At 44.2% G+C, this 18950-nt stretch overlaps 1 long non-coding RNA gene across 1 annotated transcript in view; it reads right to left on the bottom strand.

Moving 5' to 3' along the window:
- LOC131765786 (uncharacterized) overlaps positions 1-18950 on the bottom strand; it is a 307154-nt gene that overhangs the window by 15937 nt on the left and 272267 nt on the right. The window contains exon 7 of the long non-coding RNA XR_010840245.1: positions 522-667. This is a non-coding gene — a long non-coding RNA (uncharacterized lncRNA). The remainder of the gene's footprint in view (positions 1-521; positions 668-18950) is intronic.

The following is an 18950-nucleotide window of genomic DNA, read 5'->3' as shown; positions in this document are numbered from 1 at the left end:
TGAATATGTCCCTAGGTACATCTGTGACGATTTCCTTAACATCCTGAACTCTCTTCAAGTTATCTCTGAGGCTCTGACACTGGCCCTTCCTAAGGGCTCACCCCGGGGTTGTTCCAGACTGTTGGGCAGTTTTCTCTTGTCCACATCTCTAGCCAGCTGCCTGCCATTGGCCATTCTAAGATTCTGCGATGCAGTGGTCTCACGTGGGATGTGCCTGTTTAGGCTCACCTGTGGGAGGAGAGTCATGGCCACTCTGCCCTCCAGGGGACTGCAGCTCAGGGTAGGAATCTCTCAGCCAGTGTCTGGACACAGGGTTCTGTGTCCTTGTTTGTTGTAAATCCCTTGAAGTTACCTCTAACAATTTTTAAATGGCTATCCCCCTCAACATATTTATAATTTAAATTATTTACCACATTAAAATTCAGGAATGACATTATTACAATGAGCAGGAAGACACTGGATGCCCCCCCACAATGATCTATTACTTGGAGGATTTAAAATTCTAATGAGAAAACACTCACTCTCCTCACCCTCTTGGGTGTCAGCACAAGGCGGGAATCAGCTGCATCCTTTATTTATCCCTCTGATTTTCCAGAACCTTTCCTTCGAGAAGAAATCTCTGGGCTCTGTGGGAACTGTGAGTGGTGACCATCAGGTAAATCTGAGACTGAAAAGCAAGAGGAAGAGAGATAGAGGAGGAGATGAGAATCGGTGATGGGGAGAAGCAGGGGCATCCATATTCAATCGCAGGCTGAGAGTCTGGGTTAGTCTCCAACAAAGCTAAGGACCACCAAGAACTGGCCCCACTGGCCTTGTCACCTGGTGTGGGGACTGGGGACAGCCCAACCACCATGGTCACTCTCAGAGAAATCAAGAAGGTGGGAGGGCACCCCTGAGAGCCAGATTGAAAATGGTCATGCTGTGAAATAAGATGCCCTTTCCAGAAAAGTGAAGACTGTTCTCTTGGTTCTCAAAGACTTGCAAATACTCTGTGTTCTTCTGGAGGCATGCTGAAGCCTTCAGCCTTTGAGGGCAGTAATGGGAGTGCATCTGGGCTCAAAACCATCTAGCACTCACTCCTTGAGGGTGCTGAGGATGAGCAGCATCCACCCCTCGGGTGCTGTGGGGCCTGAAACCCCCTGACCACCGAGGACGGGAGAGGCCGCACAGACGCTCCACTGGACACCGGGGGCTGGGCTGGTGGGCTACAGGCCTTTATCAGATACATGGTTTGCAAACATCTTGTGCCATTTGAGATGGTGAATTATCTTATTCCTTGCTCCTTTTATACACAACTGTTTTTCATTTTGAGGAAGTCCAATTCATCTATTTTGTCTTTTGTTGCTTTTTCTTTTGGTAGATCTAAGAAATCATGACCAAATCCAAGGTCATGAAGATTTACTCTCATGTTTTCTTCTACGAGTTTTATAATTTTGGTTCTTGCATCTAGGCCTTTGGTCCATTTTACGTTGATTTTGTATATGGGGTGGGAGGAAGTAAGGGTCCAACTTTATTTTTCTGCATGTGGGTATCCAGTTGTTCCAGAACATGTGCTGTGTGGGGGAAAATACCTGCAAATGATGCGACCAACAAGGGCTTAATTCTAAAATATACAAACAGCTCATACAACTCAAAAAAAGAAAAAAAAATCAAAAAATAGGCAGAAGGTCTAAATAGACATTTCTCCAAAGAAGACATACAAATGGCCAATAAGAACAGGAAAAGATGCTCCACATCGCTAATTATTAGAGAATGCAAATCAAAACTACAGTGAGTTATCACCTCATAGTGGTCAGAATGGCCATCATTAAAATGTCTGCAAATAAATGCTGGAAGGGGTGTGGAGAAAAGGGAACCCTCCTACACTACTGGTGGGAATGTAAATTGATGCAGCCACTATGGGAAACAGTATGGAGGATCCTCAAAAACTAAAAATAGAGCTACCATATGATCCAGCAATCCCGCTCCTGGGCACATATCCAGACAAAACTATAATTCAAAGAGATATGTGCACCCCAGCATTCACAGCAGCACTATTCACAATAGCCAAGACATGGAAGCAAGCTGAATGTCCCTCAACAGATGCGTGGATATAGAAGATGTGTTACATGTATGCAATGGAATATCACCCAGCCATAAAACAGAATGAAATAATGCCATTTGCAGCTACATGGATGGACCTAGAGATTATCATACAAAGTGAAGTAAGTCAGACAGAGAACGACAAATACCATATGATATCTCTTATACATGGATTATAAAATGAGACCCAAATGAACCTATCTACAGAACAAAAACAGACTCACAAATATAGAAAAGAAACTTGTGGTTGTCAAGGGGAAGACAGGGGAGAGGGATGGATTGGGAGTTTGGGATTAGTAGATGCAAATTGCTATATATAGGATGGATAGACAAGGTCTTACTGTACAGCACAGGGAACTGTATTCAATAGCCTGTAATAAACCATAATGGAAAAGAATATGAAAAAATATATTATGCATGTATGTATATATGAATCACTTTGCTGTACAGCAGAAATTAACACAACATTGTAGGTCAACTATACTTCAGTATCAATTAGTTTGAAGGCACTTTTATAAATTAGGTCTTATTTCTCTTGTCCTTTCATCCTGGGACAAATGTATAACAGAAACTAACCTGGATTACTCCGGGATGAACTCATATCACACAGAACTTTAATTGTTGAACAAACCATGAATACCAGTTACACCACGGGATGTCCTGATCAAATATGAAGTTTGTAAACCTTGTATCAAGACTGCAGAATCCACTAAATTTGGAAATTCAAACTGAAATGAAGCCACCTGTCCCATGACTTCCCCACAACTAGTTATACAACATCAATTGGAAACCATATACAATCAAATGAATGTAGACAGAAACAACTATAGCCTTCCTTTTTTTTTCCCTTTTAGATGAAGACGGTATTTAAGGCGATGTCTTGGGCCGTTTCAGGGTGTTACTCAATTTCCTGGGTATCTTCCATGTACACAGGAGGTACACATGTTAGTTAACTTGTTTGTGCAACTATATGAAGGTAGTTAATACCACAACACTGTATACGTAAAGTGAATTAAATGCTAAAGTCATGTTTTGTATTTTTAATGACAATGAAAAAAAGTGTAGTGCTGATATTTGTTACAAAAATGAACATTAAAAACATTCTTAGGGGCTTCCCTGGTGGTGCAGTGGTTGAGAATCCGCCTGCCGATGCAGGAGACACGGGTTCGTGCCCTGGTCCGGGAAGATCCCACATGCCGCGGAGCAACTAAGCCCGTGGGCCATGGCCGCTGAGCCTGTGCGTCCGGAGCCTGTGCTCCGCAACGGGAGAGGCCACAACAGTGAGAGGCCCGCATACCGCAAAAAAAAAAAAAAAAAAAAAACATTCTTAGTGAAAAAAGTCATACAGATAAGGCCACCTAGATCCCATACTCATCTTGTCTGCTTCAAATCCATCAAGGTTGTCCAAATGAGGGAGAAACTCAGTAACGGTTCCAGAAAAAGAAAACTGGATCAGAATGGAAAAAGACATTTTCATACAGTTGGGACAGTAGGTGAAAGCTGAAGTGGGGTTGAGTGTTAAATTATAATGTGGACATCAGGATTTCTTCATTTAGTGATTATATGCTGGTTCCTTGGGCAAACACACTGAGCATTTTGTGTGAAGTGGCAAATGTGAGTACTTTTTGCCATTATTGCAACTTTTCTGTACATTTTAAATTACTGGAAAGTAAATTACTTTTCTAGACAACCATGTCAGTATCATGCCAGAAAATCAGAAAAGACAGACATCAAATTTTGTTATAGAGACTAAGACTTACCCAGACCAAGTTCAACCAAAGTTGTGATACTTATTTCCCTTGTAGGAGTCTGCATGGTATTAAGAGGCACCATGGGAAGAGTATATTAGTAGCTACCATGTCTTGGGTCCTGTGGATTACTTGGGGTTCAGTAGAAACTGTGAGACTTTAGTATTGCAATTTTTCACATTACTTCAAAAAATATGTTAAAAAATAAATTCAGTAAAGTTTCAAAATATGGAATCAATATACACAAATCAGTTGTTTCTATACACTAATAATGAACCACCAGCAAGAAAAATTAAGAAAACAATCCCATTTACAATTCCATCTAAAAGAACGAACTATTTAACAATAAATTTAACCAAGGACATGAAAGACCTATACTCAGAAAACTATAAAGCATTGATAAAGAAACTGAAGACACAATAGAAAACAATATTCCATGCTCATGAATCAGAAAAATTAGTATTATTAAAATGTATGGGCTTCCCTGGTGGCGCAGTGGTTGAGAGTCCGCCTGCCGATGCAGGCGACACGGGTTCGTGCCCCGGTCTGGGAAGATCCCACATGCTGCGGAGCGGCTGGGCCCGTGAGCCATGGCCTCTGAGCCTGCGCGTCCGGAGCCTGTGCTCCGCGGCGGGAGAGGTCACAACAGTGAGAGGCCCGCGTACCGCAAAAATAAAAGTTTATTCTACCCAAAGTCATCAACAAACAGTGCCAGGAAAACTAGGCACCAGACTCCAAAGAACAACACTGGTCACCATCTACACTGCACATAAAACTAACTAAAAGCGCACAGTATTTCACATTAAACCCTTTCTCTCCTGAGTCCCCTGAAGACGCACCCCACCCACCCAGCAGTCAGCTGCATAGGAAGGTTCTCCACACATGCTCAGTTTTTCCTCCTGTGGAGTCTCCTCACCAGTGGTTCCTGAGAAAATCCAGCTCTTGTCAGTGTGGACAAGACCTCATGATCCAGAAACCTAAGCCCTGACAGGAGACAAAGCTCCTGTCTGCTTGTCACAGAGCAAAGTCTGTGGGCAGGGTGCACCTGTGTCCCCAGGGTCAGACAGGAGGGTCCGGCGCCCCCTGTGGGACGTCAGAGAAGTGCCGGGAGCGCCGCACTCACAAACCCAGAGGCCTCATCCGGAAGGCAGTTCTGCTGTATATACTAAGTTTGGAAATCCAAACTGAAATGGAGCCAAGTATCTCACTGTATCTTCTCAAAAGATGATTAAGGAGCAATTAATTACAAACCATATGTAATGAAATGAATGTAGACACAAACTGTACAATTTAAACCAAAATTCACTCAAAATTGCCCATAGACAAATTTAAATTACCAAACTATAAAAATCCTAGAAAAAAAAATTAATCTACATGACTTTGGGTCTGGTGACCTTATTCAGAAAACTGGAAGACAAACCACAAACTGCAAGAAACTATTTCCAAAACACATATCTGATAAAGGATTTGTACTCCAGTTATGCCAACAACGCCATTACAATTTGGTAAAGATTGAAACACACACCTGGCCCAAGAAGATAAACAGGCAGTAAAACATACAAGAATATACTCAAGATGCTGGTGGAATGCATGTACAACCAACTTTGGAAGACAGTTTGGCAGTTTTTTCCAAATCTAAATAGTCTCACCTTAGGATCCAAGAAGTGTACCTCTTGTATTTAGACAACCGCTTTGAAAAACTGTGTTCAAACCAAAACTAGCATCAAGTAATGCACAGCATCTCTATTCATAATGGGTAAAAACTTAAAGATATCAGGATGTCCTTCTGTAGATGAATTCATAAGCAAATTAGGGCACATCCATGTCAAGCGGAGCAGAACACACCACCCCAAAATATGCCCATCTGACAAAAGGACTATTTTGGACTGATTAATTTAAGAAACAGCAGACCCAAGAGAATCTCAAAACCAAGTAGAAAATGCCCTTTTAGGAGGTAAATTTACATTTATTAAGGATATCTCCATTTGTAAGGCTATGTCCCAGGAATTGGTCTAAATATAAAGAAAAGCTTGTTGGTACTTCCCTGCTGTTCCAGTGGTTAAGACTCCATGCTCCCAATGCAGGGGACCAAGGTTCAATCCCTGGTCAGGGAACTAGATCCCACATGCTGCAATTAAGAGCCCGCATGCCACAACTAAAGATTCACAGGCCACAACTAAGGCCCGGTGCAGCCAAATAAATGTTTTTTAAAAATCTTGTCAATGAAATAGGCCTGGATGTAAATCTGTGTAAAAACCATACCCTTGTTTACTGGTCTTTGACCAATAACATCCCTTAAATGGCTTCCTCCATTCCCTAACATCTTTCTTTTGTTCTCAGCAGAAGATAGCATTTAAGCTAATGGCTTGGGCCATTTCAGGGAGTGACTCAGTTTTCCTGGGTATCTTTCAAGTATACAGGAGGTATGCATGGTATATATTAAACTCTGATTGTTCTCTCCAGTTCGCCTCTTTTTCATTACAAGGAAGATCTCAATAAAGAACATAGAAGTGTAGAGGGAAGATTATTTTTCCACTCATATACATGCAATGCAATAGTATTCAGAGATATAAAGGAGTGAACCATCAACCCGTGCAAAAAAAAAATAGATGCATCTAACACTTACATTGCTAAGTGAAAGAATCCAGTCTGAAGTGCTACATACTGCATGACCTCATTTATATGACATTCTAGAAAAGGCAAAACTGACAATGGTAAACAGTTTACTGAATATGTGGTTGAAGTAGTCTATATGATACTTTAGTGGTGAATACTTGTCACTATGTACTTGTCCACACCCACAGATTTTTTTTTTACAACCCAACAAGTAATTTACAATCTATTCCAACTTAGCTACTTAGGATATGCGAGTGTTAAAGACTGGAATACAGAATGTAACAAAGAATCTAACTGATTCAGAAATGTATGAAAAAACTCATTGTTGGTAGCGGGACAAATGGACTGACCTAAGTTAACTTTGGAAATGTACAGAATCTGTAGGCCAAGGACAAAATGTGCCATACATACACAGGGGACTCTATGTTCTTTCCCATGAAGGGTAGTAGCTAACAGTACTGAAACTACTATATCAGTAATCGAATGGAACAAGCACTTAATTTAATAAAGGACAAAGGTGCAAGCCAGGTTTCTTACCACCGGAGTTGGATGTTACAGTCAAACAAAGGGAGAAGGTTACAATAGCCATGTTGTAACAGATCTGGTTGGAGATATCAGTGTAAACTATCGTTAGCCTACACATAGTTCCACATGGAAATCTTTATAATTATGTGTATAGGCATAGCCTGGGATACATGCATATATTTCTATGTACTGTCAGCTGAGCATATTTAGCTCCCATATGTAAGTTTTTAATACCATTCTCTAATAAAAGGAACAAGGGCTCTTTGAAGAAAGGGCTGATGCTAGGACTGAGACAGTAAATATATGAAGCAGGATAATCTTAAAATATCAGAAAGTAAAGAAGTACCAAAATTTTTAAAAAAAAACAAAGAAAAATTATGTAAAATGAAAACAGGAGAATATGGAAAAAGCTCTCAATAGCCAAAGCAAGAATTAACTAAGCAGTCTAATAATGTAGTGCTGGATTATAACCAAAAGTTTACAATAATTATTCACGTGTCCAAAGTGGTAAAAAATAAATTACATCGTTTTTGATGAATGGTGTTAAACAGAAATCTCCTATGCAGAAAGCTTCTAAACAATGTATATAGCCACTCAGCTGTCCATCAGGGATGTGAAGCTAGCCCCTCTCTCCTCAAGTGTGGGTTCTGCATTATGACTTCCTCCTAAATAAGACACACAGGATGGACATGGGAAAATAATTAACCTTACTGTGGGAAAACTTGACAAACACTACTTCAGCTAGGTGACCAAAGTTAAGAATATAAGTGAGAAGTTTCCTTAAGAGCCTGTCCTCTTGATATATAGTGAAGAGGAGTCACTTCACCTCTGTGATCTGCTTTTTCAAAGCCAAGTCTAACCACGACAAAACCACCAAGCAAATCCCAGTGCAGGGCAGTCTATAAAATACCTGCCCACTTCTCCTCCACACTGTCAAGGTCATGGAAACAAGGAGAGTCTGTGCAACTGTGAAAGCCCAGAAGAAACTAAACAGACATGATGACCCCATGTCCTATGAGACCCTGGAACAGGGAAAGGTATAACAAAGGGAACATGAATAGAAACTTCACTTAATAGTAAAGTGTCAATATTTGTTCATTATTTGTCATGATTCTGTAGAAAATTAGACAGGAAAAATTAAACATCAAATAAGAGAAACCTACTGTAACAAACTGGAAATCTAGAAGAAAAGGGGGATTTCTTTGTAAAAACACATTACCAAAATGAACCCTAAATTAAGGAAAATACAAAAAGACCAATTAATCACTGAGGAACCTCTCCCCCATACTGGTTATCCTATCACTGTTCCAGGGTTTCCCTCTCCAGGTTTTCCCTCTCCCTCTCCCTCTGTCTGCCAGACAGAGCTATCTGGCAGCTCTCCTAGTATATGACCCCACCCAGTGTCTTCACCTCCCCCAGCCATGCCTACCCAGTGAGGACACCTGAGGAAGGATCAGGGATTATTGATTCAGATGTATCAACCAGGACTTTTTCTTTTCCCAGTGACTGGACACACTTACGGAAGTAAAATAAATTAGTATTTATTGTAAGGGTAGAAATAAATTAATACTTGCAAGTGGCAAGTTGAAGGATGGGTATGGACCTGGCAGGTCCAGTGGCTCACACTATCTCAGTGTGACCTTGCTTCTCCCCAAACCTTTGTCCTGCTCAGTGCCTTTGGGGGACCCCATTCACAGGCACAGGCTCTCTCACTGCTCTTGGGCCAACAGCAGTTCTAGGCTGACAACCACTCACCATTCATTTTCCGAGAAAGAGTTTCTCCTTTTCCTGGATTCCAAGAAAGTCATGGTTTTAAATGCCTTTGATCTGGCTTGGGTGGCATTCTCATCCTTGACGCATCATCAGAAGATGGAAAATGAGACTGGCTAGATGTGGGCTGTAAACCCATCTTCGAGCTGGGTGCAACATGAGCTCATCCTTCTGGAACTATCTGGGCTGGAAGCAGATGAGATATAATTTCCAAAGGAAAACTGGGGCACTTGGGCCTGAGAACAGACGCTGGCTGGGAGAAAGCAGCAGATTCTAAGTCAATGACAGCTCACTGCACAGCACAGAATCTGACACAAAAGGAAGAAAGGGGTTCACTTGGGATCAGGGGCTGAAGCTACTCATCCAGTGCTCTTCCTGTCCTCCCAAGACTGCAAAAGTTCTTTCACTTGCTGAAAAGGCAGGATCATTGGTGGTGGTAAACTCAAGTCTCTTTCCTTGGGCATCAGGTCCTCACATCTCAGAGGCTGGGCCAGAACAGCCCATGTGCCCTCAGAAGACACACAGACCTCATCTCTGCCCCTGAGAGGTGGGAGCCCTTGAGCTATGCCATTTCCTTGCCCATATTAACTACCCATCCCTGAAAAACAATACTGTTCCTTTTCCAGTTTCTTCTCTCTGCTTTACTAAGAGGAAGAAACCAAATGATAGGGTGGTAAGGAAACTCGCGTGCAATGAAGTAATGGGAGGCTCAAGAATTATTCCATGCCATGGAACCCATAATTGGCAGGCTTTCCAGAGGCCACATGGATGTATATGGCTCTCCAAGACAATGCAGTCTCAGTGTAAACCTCCCATTTGGAGGTCCAGTTGCTCCCATATCTTTGATTCTTAATGAATATGCATGTCAAAAGTTTCTAACGACTGAAAGGACAAAGGACTGCAGGGCCATGGTCTGCTGTATGAGTGTTGTGTCAGGGACACACTCCAATGTTGAGAGGATTCTTACTTCTCTTGGCAGCCTATGAGGCTGTGAATGGGAGGCCTTTTTCTCAACCACATGCACCTTGGTAGTTGAAACTTCTCAAATGAATGTCTACACTGCCCAGGTAGCTCTGGAATTGCCCGGCATCATGGTCAGCTCCGTAACTGTCCATGGGGGCCTGACAATGCCCAGGCTGGACTGAGCTAGAGGGCCACAGATGCCCGCCTGGAGAGTCAGAGGACAAGGGCTGTCCTGCCTGAGACTTGATCATCTCTCATGCCCACTCAGATGGGACAAAGGATGCCTCCAGTGCCAGGAGGGCCCCACCAGCCCTTAAGAAGGCAGCATCTGGGGGTTGGCAGGTCACTGCACCCAATCCTGTATAAATCCACACATGTCCACTGAGTACCCTCCTGTCTGGGCTGCGCTGGAACCTGGGACTTCCCAGGCAGAGTAGGGCCATCATCACCCTTCCCAAGTAGGAGGGCCGAAGGAAACCATGCATGACTTCTGACACCCTCCCCAATCCTTGACAGAGGTCGAGTTGGATAAGAAACAGTCTGAGAAGAGAACAGACATTTCATTCTTCTCTCAGAGCGCAGGACTGGGGGGAGGGAGGCCAGAAAAACAGTTATTGACCTCAGCTCCCTGACTCCTGTTTGACCCTGGGCAAGTCCTATCCATCCTGGAGGCTTCAGAGAGAAGGAGAGGGGCGGGCAATGAGGGCCAATTGTGCTTAAACCTAACTCTAACCTTTACCCTAAGAACCCTAACCTCTAACCGTAACCTCCTAACAACACTAGCCCCAGACCCCTAGACCCTCGCCACTGATCCCTAAACTCTAATCCCTGACCCTTTAACCACAACCCTCTACCATGACTCTCCAACAATGACCCATAACCCTAAACCGTGACCCCTGAACCCTCACACTGACTCAACCCTAGGCCTAAAGCCTGGCCTAGTGGGTACCGAGGGATGACTGTATGAACTCTCAAATAAACCAAAGGAATTAAATCTTCCTGACCATGAATTTAGCAATGGTTTCTTAGATGACAGTAAAGCATAAAAAATGAAAGAAAAAAATAAATTGGATTTCCTCAAAATTACAAACATTTGTGCATCAAAAGAGGCTATCCAGAAAGTAAAAAGACAGCCCACAGAATGGAAGGCAATATTGGCACATTATATATCTGATAAGACTCTTTACCTAGAATATACCCAGGACTTTTACAACTCATCAACAAAAAGACAAACAATAAATCTTTGAAACAGACAAATGGCTTGCATGGACTGCTCTCCAGGCAAGACATACAAATGGTCAACAAGGACATGAAAAGATGTCAAACATCAGTAGTCATGATGAAAATGCAAATTAAAGCCACAGTGTGATGCCCCTTCACACACACTAGAATGAAAATAAATTTTAAAATAAATTTTAAAATATGTAAATAAAAACAACAAATGGCAACAATGTAGAGAAATTGGAACCCTTAAAAGTTACTTGTGGAGATGTACAATGGTGCAGTCTGTGTTCAAAACTTTACCATTTACTCAAAAATATAAAATATAATTACTATGTGGTTCAACAACTCCACTCCTAGACATATACCCCAAAAATGGAAAACAGGCGTTCAAACAAAAACTTGTACACCAATTATTCATAGCAGCACTGTTCACAATAGCCCAAGGTAGAAAAGATTTAAATGTCCATCAGCAGGTAAATGGATAAGCAAAATAAGGAAGATCCATAAGCTGCATTATTCTGTCATATAAGGGAATAAAGTAAAATTATACAGTCACTGTGGAAAACTGTATGGTGGCCTCTCAGAAACATGGTAGATGTATGATCCCTTGATTCCACTCCAGGGTGTACACCCATAATATTAGAAAGCAAGGACTGGAACAGACATTTGTACCCCATATTCATAGCAACATTATTCACAATAGCAAAAAGGTGGAAGCAGCACAACACATCCTTCAACAGATGAATGGATAAGTACAGTGTAGTATATACACAATGGAATATGATTCAACCTTTAAAACTAAGGTAATTCTCATACATGTTACACTGTGGATGAACCTTGAAGTCATTATGCTAAGTGAAACCAGCCAGACACAGAAAGGACAAACGTTCTATGATTCCACTAGTATGAGGTATCCAGATAAGTCAAATTCAAAGACGAAGTAGAATAAGGTTGCCAGGGATTTAGGTGAGTTAGTGTTTAATGGCTACGGTTTCACATGGGGAAAATAAAGTTCTGGAGATGGATGGTGAGGATATTTTTACAACAATGTGAATGTAGTTAATGCCACAGAACTGTATACTTAAAAATGGTTTAAATGGGGCTTCCCTCGTGGCACAGTGGTTTAGAATCCGCCTGCCAATGCAGGGGACACGGGATCAAGCGCTGGTCCTGGAAGATCCTGCATGCCACAGAGCAACTGAGCCCGCGAGCCACAGCTACTGAGCCCTCGTGCCACAACTACTGAAACCCAAGCGCCTAGAGCCTGTGCTCCACAACAAGAGAAGCCACCGCGATGAGAAACCTGCACACAGCAACGAGGAGTAGCCCCCGCTCGCCACAACTAGAGAAAGCCTGCGTGCAGCAACAAAGACCCGACACAGCCAAAAAATAAAAAATAAAATAATTTTTAAAAAATTTTTTAATGGTTTAAATGGTAAATGTTATGTGTTTTTAATCACAATGGAAAAAATGAATGAAATAATGATCAATGTGGATAAACACTGAAAACATCCTAAGTGAAAGAAGCCATACAGAAAAACCACCCAGATCATGTTCATCTTGTACACTTTAAATCTAGCAAGGTTTTTAAAGTGAGGAAAAGCCCCAATGATGGTTCCAAGAAAAGAAAACTAGATTTGAATGGAAAAAATACATTTCCACAAAGCTGGGGTAGCTGGTGAAAGTTGAAGCGGGTCTGTGGATAGGATTATAATGTGGAAACCATAATTATTCCTCATTATGGGGTTATGTGCTGGTTCCCTGGGAGAGTGGTCCTCCCACTCTCACGGGGTAAAACAAACTGGAGTATTTTGTGAATGTGGAAAACTTTATACTGCTATTTAAAGTTTTTTATACACTTGAAATTTACTAGAAAATAAAGTACTTATCAAAATAACCATACCACGCGTCATACTGGCGTCATACCACGCCAGAAATACAGACATCAAACTCTGTTATAGAGGCCAAGCTCTACCCAGATCCAGCTCACCCGCAGTGGTGATGCTAATCAGCCCTGTAGGAGTCCACATCCTATAAGAGGCACCATGGGAAGGTTATACTGGGAGCCACTATGTCTTGGGTGCTGTGGATGACCTGGATGTGGCTGAAACCGTGGGATTGCTGAATTCTAGTTTTCCATATTCAACCGCCAAAAAACTGTTACAACTAAAAAATGAATTCAGTAAAGCTGCAGGATACAAAAAAAAGAAAAATCAATGCACAAAAATCATTTGTGATTCTATACACTGATAATGAACCATCAGAAAAAGAATTTTTTTAAAATCCCACTTACAATTGCATCCAAAAAGATAATGAGGAGTAAATTTAACCAAGGACGTGAAGGACCTGCACACTGAAAACCGGAAGACACTGATAAAGAAAACTGAACAGACAAAAATAAATGGAAAGATACCCCGTGCTCATGAGTAAAAAGACTACTGTGAAGATATGCATTCTAAGGTGGGACTTCCCTGGCCGTCCAGGGGTTGGAACTCTGCACTCCCGCTGCAGGGGCCGCGGGTTCCATCCCTGGTTGGGGAACTAAGATGCTGCATCCTGCATGCCACATGGTGTGGCCCCCAATTTTTTTTTAATTAAAAAAATATGCATCCTAGCCAAATTAATGTACACATTCAATGCAATCCCTACCAAAAGTCCAATGACATTTTCCATAGAAACAGAACAAACCATCTTAAGTTGTGTGTGGAACCACAAAGGACCCAGAAGAGCCAAAGCGACCCTGAGGCAGGAAAACGAGTTGGAGGCATCTCGTTCCCCGACTTCACACTTCATTATGAAGCTACAGTCCCAAAAAAGTGTGGAATTGGCACAAAAACAAGCACACACACCAGAGGAACAAAGCAGAGAGCCCAGGAATCAACCTAGAGGTATGTGATCAGTTAATTCACAAGAAAGGAGCCAAGAACATACACCAGGGAAAGGACAGGCCCCTCAATAAACAGTGCTGGGAAAACCAGATGCCACATGCCAAAGAACAACACTGAACTCTGTCTACACCCCACACAAAAGGGGCCAAAAACCCAGTTTTCCACATCAAGCCCTTCCTCTCCTGGGTCCTCTGAAGACAGACACCCGCAGCGGTCAGCCATGCACAGGAACTTTCTCCCCACTTTTCCTCCCTTTCTTCCTCAGCAGCATCACCTCCCAGCAGGTCCTGAGGAGACCAGGCTCATGTCAGCCTGAACTGGACCCCCCAGTGTTCCAAAGCTGAAGCCCCAGCGGGTCCTGAGGAGACCCGGCTTCCGTTAGTGTGGACTTGACCCCGGGTTTTCCCGAAGCCCGGCCATCAGCGTGGACTCAGCCCCGCATGTACCAGAAGCCAAAGCCCCAGCAGGTCCTGAGGAGACAGGGCTCCTCCCAGCATGAACATGAACAGCATGATCTGAACAGACATCCCACCAAAAAAGATACAGATAGTAAAAGTCATACAGAAATAAGCTCAACATCATATACAATTAGGGAATTACAAATTAAAATTATGAGATACCATAGCACACCTATTACAACTGCTAAACTCCAAAAATATGACAATACCAATTGCTAGAGGGTGAGGAATAAAAGGAACTCACCCTCATAGCTGGGAGATGCATGTGCAGCCACTTTGTAAGACAATTTGGCAGTTTTTTCCAAAGCTAAACAAGTCTCACGTTGGGATCCAACAATCATACTTCCAGTATTTAGGCAACTGCTTTGAAAATCTATGTCCAAATGCAAACAAGGATGCAATTATGCACAGCAGCACCTCCATAATGGCTAAAAACTTGAAATCAGGATATCCTTCAAAAGATGAATGCATAAGCAAATTGGGGTACATCCATGTCAAGGCGAGTAGAATATGCCACCCCAAAATATGTCTCTCTGGTATAAGGATTATTGGTCTGTTTTAAAAAAAAAAATAGGGCTTCCCTGGTGGATCAGTGGTAAGAGTCCACCTGCCGATTCAGGGGACACAAGTTCGAGCCCTGGTCTGGGAAGATCCCACATGCCGCAGAGCAACTAAGCCTGTGCGCCACAACTACTGAGCCTGCGCTCTAGAGCCCGTGAGCCACAACTACTGAGCCCATGTGCCACAACTACTGAAGCCTGCACGCCTAGAGCCTGTGCTCCGTGACAAGAAAAGCCACCACAATGAGAAGCCCGCGCACCGCAATGAAGAGTAGCCCCTGCTCGCCACACCCAGAGAAAAGCCTGCACGCAGCAACGAAGACCCAATGCAGCCAAAAATAAAATAAATTTATTTTTTTAAAAATCTCAGAAAACTGAGATTGCCGTTTTATGAAGGGCATTTACAATAGAGAAATCTCCATTTATAAGGGTATGTCCCTCTTTGCACCAAAAATAGAAGGATAATTAAATCTTAAGTAACTCTTTTCAGTGGGGAAGTCCTGACTTAAATGTGCAAACAGCCATACCCTTGTTTACTGTGCTTTGCATGATAACCTGTCATAACTGGCCTTCCCCCCTTCCCCAGCATCTTTCTTCTGTTTTTAGCTGAAGACGGTATTGAAGGGGATGGTTTTGGTCATTTCAGGGAGTGACTCAGTTTTCCGTGGTATCCCCCCTGTATTCAGAAGGTATACATGTTATTAAACTTCTGCTTTTCTCCTGGTAATCTGTCTTTTATTACAGGGGCAGGGGGGGCCTCAACCAAGAACCTAGAAAATAGAAGGAAAATTGTTTTTCCTCCTATACACATGCAGTGGAATACTACTCAGCAGAAAGGAATGCACCATCCACCTATGGAAAGACATGGATAAACCTTCAGCGTGTACTGCTAAGTGAAAGAATCCAGTCTGAGCAGGCTGCACACAGTATGACCCCATTGATGACATCCCGGGAAAGGCAAAGCTACATAGATGATAAGCAGATCATGGGGTGGGGGGTTTGAAGTAGTCCACGTGATACTCTAGGATGGATACCTGTCACTATGCAATTGTCTAAACCCATAGATGTGTATAGCCCAAGGGGCCAATCATAATCTATTCAAATTTAGTTATTTAGGGTGTAGGAGTGTTGCAGGATGGAATACATCATGTGACAGAATCTAACTGTATTAAAAATATATGGAAACAACTCACTGTAGGGGATGGGATAAAAGGTGCTGACTTAAGTTACCTTTGGAAATGAATGGAATCTGTAGGCTAAAGGCAAAATGGCCCGTATATAAACAGTGAACTTTATTTTACGAAGTTCTTTCCAGGGTGTAGTAGCTAACAATTCTGAAACCTCTGCACATGTAACTTGGAAAGGAGCGATGCATAGATAAATGGCAGATGGTGGGAGCCAGTCTCCTTGCTGTGGGAGTGCAAAGTTACAGGTACACAAGGGGAGAGCCTCTGTCCTCGTAATCCTGGATCTGGGTTTCCTGGGAGGATGCCGACTGGCCGGGGGGAACACACAGATCTTCACGCTGGGAAGACCCTGCAGAAATAGGAACTTCACACCCCATCTTTCCACCCATACCTGCTGGAAACACTCAGCCCTCCATAATCAGTCAATTGCAACGTTTAAGACATTCTCACCCCTAAGCAGATAAAGAGCGTGAGGGTCTTGCTTACCTCTAAGCTGTCCCAAAATCTAGGCCCTGGGTGGAGCCAGTTTGGGGGTTCCTGCGCCTCTGAATCCAGGCCCTGGGGGTGGAGCCAAGTTGGGGGCTCCTGGGCCTCTGAATCCAGGCCCTGGGCATGGAGCCAGTTTGGGGGTTCCTGGGCCTCTCACCAGCAGGTGAGATGAAGGAGGAAGACCAGTCCTGAGGACAGAGGTTCCCTCAAGTCTGTGAGCCCAGGAGCCCCGATGGGATTCATTCCCAGTGAGGACATGGGCAGGGCCTGCAGTGGTTCTGTGTTCCCCCTGGGCCCTTTGATGAAGCCATGGCGGCACTGGGCCCAGATGTCTCTTGGACAGTGTCTCAAACTCAGACACAGTTGTTTTACAAAGGAATAAGAGAATGGGACTGAGCCCTTGATGGCCACTCCTTTCTGGCTGAGTTGCTCCCAACAGGACCGCAGTCACCTGCATTAGTCTGCTGTGACCCATCTGCCCCCACTTTGCCTTTCCTCTCCCTCCCTGCGATGATTCCAGTGACATTTCCAGCCCGGACCCCTCTCCCAGGCCAGACGCCTCTGTCCAGTCACTGCACAGCCATCTCACCTTGGGGGCTAGCAGGCCCCTCAGAGGACTGGGATTCTGCAGCTCCCCACACCCAGGAGCAGCCCCACCTTCCCAGTTTGCTGAGCCCAGGCACCAGCTGTAACTGAGCAGGACCCTATGGGGCCTTCCCAGGACAGACCCCTCCCCCACATCCTCTGCTGTAGCTCCTCTCTGAAGTACCTGGATAACAGTGCCCGATGCATGCTTCCTCCACCACCAAGTGGAAGAAATTAACTACTTGATTATCATGAACAGGTTGCCCCAGAGCTTCTGGTGCCTAAGAATTTATAACGTTAACCACCTGTTACCTCAGCATCAACCAGAGAATTTTGCACCAGCTGATCACATACCCTGCGACCCCCCCTCCTTCACTTGACCTTTAAAATTGCTTTGCTGAAATCCCTCAAGGAGTTCGGGGTTTTCGAGCACAGGCCACCTGGCCTCCTTGCATTGGCACTCTGACAATTCAGGCTGCACCTTCCTCCACCACCCCCGGTGTCAGTAGACTGGCTCTGCTGCCCTCGGGCGAGCGGACCCACGTTCGGTTCGGTAACACTGGGGCCTCCCAGGCTCCCACTCGCCTTGGGCCCCAGTGACTGTCAGCTGTTCCTCTACAGTCCTGATGCAGCAAAAATAGAAATGAAGTTTCCCTGCCCTGAGAACAAGGGAAACAAAGGGGAGAGCGAACAGGCTAGAGAAGAAACGTAACCTGGCCTGAAAGAGCTCATCACTCCTTGTTTTACTTTGTCACTCATTGTAGTAACTAGATTTGTACTTTACAAATCTAACCTCACTCCGACACTATGGAATTTACCTTCGGCACCCATCACCCCTCACTGTGTGTGTTACAGCCCCTGCTTCTCACTCCCTAACCTTATTATGTCCAGCACTTAGATTCTATACTCCTCTCACAAAAAATCACCCCCTAGTTTTTCATTTCAGAAACAAGGTCACCGGCCAATAAACCAGAGGCAAATGGACACAATTACCAGTCTGCTGGACCTCAATTACCAGGTGACCTGATGCCAGCTATGACTGTTTTGAAATAATGCAAAGGAAAGGAGGAATGCAAGACCTTCACTACTTTTATCCTTATCCTCTACCCCGGACTGCGGGAGCCCCACATATAAAATCTTCCCTGATTCTCAAAGAGGGGTGCCCAGTTCTTGAGGTGCTAGCCAGCTGTGTCTTCCCTGCTGCCTGGCAGAAAAATAAAGCCATCTGTCTCTTCCTCCAAAACCCCTGTCTCCGTATTTCTGTTCAGCCTCGGTGCACAGGGAAGCCGATATTTTGACAACAGCCTGTGGCCAGTTCCCACACTAATTCCCCTCTATGCCCACAGCCCTGGCCCAAGCCGGATCTTGTGCCTGGTTCCTCCATCAGGCCCTGGCAAAGCTCCCTGCCCCACGGTGCGTCTCACATCCCACCCCAACGTGGTCTTTCTGAAGCATAAACGAGACTGTGACTCTCTCCCACCTGTATCCCCCAAAGTTTCCCCACTTTCGCTAGGGTATCTGCTGGGAGAGACATCTGCCAAGGCCCTGAGAGTCCCCGGCAGCCCCACTAGGCTGCTGACTCCTGGGTTCCCAGACACTGAGCACCTCAGCAGGCCAGGTGACACGGCAGGAAACACCAGAACTGCTCACCTCAGGAGGGGGCTGGCACTGCCACCGCCTGATCAAAGCGAGCAGAGAAGGGTTCCCCAGCTGGGACACAAACCGCACAAGTGGCCTCTCCTTGAGCCATTACATCACCTCGTATGACTTGAGGGAAGGAAGGACCGAGGCACACTTAGTTCCTAAGGAGGATGGTATAGGCTCAGTCATGTCCCCCCAAATCCACGTGCTGAAT

The sequence above is a fragment of the Kogia breviceps genome, chromosome 1 (assembly GCF_026419965.1).
Source record: "Kogia breviceps isolate mKogBre1 chromosome 1, mKogBre1 haplotype 1, whole genome shotgun sequence".
In the NCBI taxonomy this organism is placed as follows: Eukaryota; Metazoa; Chordata; class Mammalia; order Artiodactyla; family Physeteridae; genus Kogia; species Kogia breviceps.
Note: the sequence above shows the minus strand (reverse complement) of the source record. Positions and strands in the feature narration are given on the sequence as shown.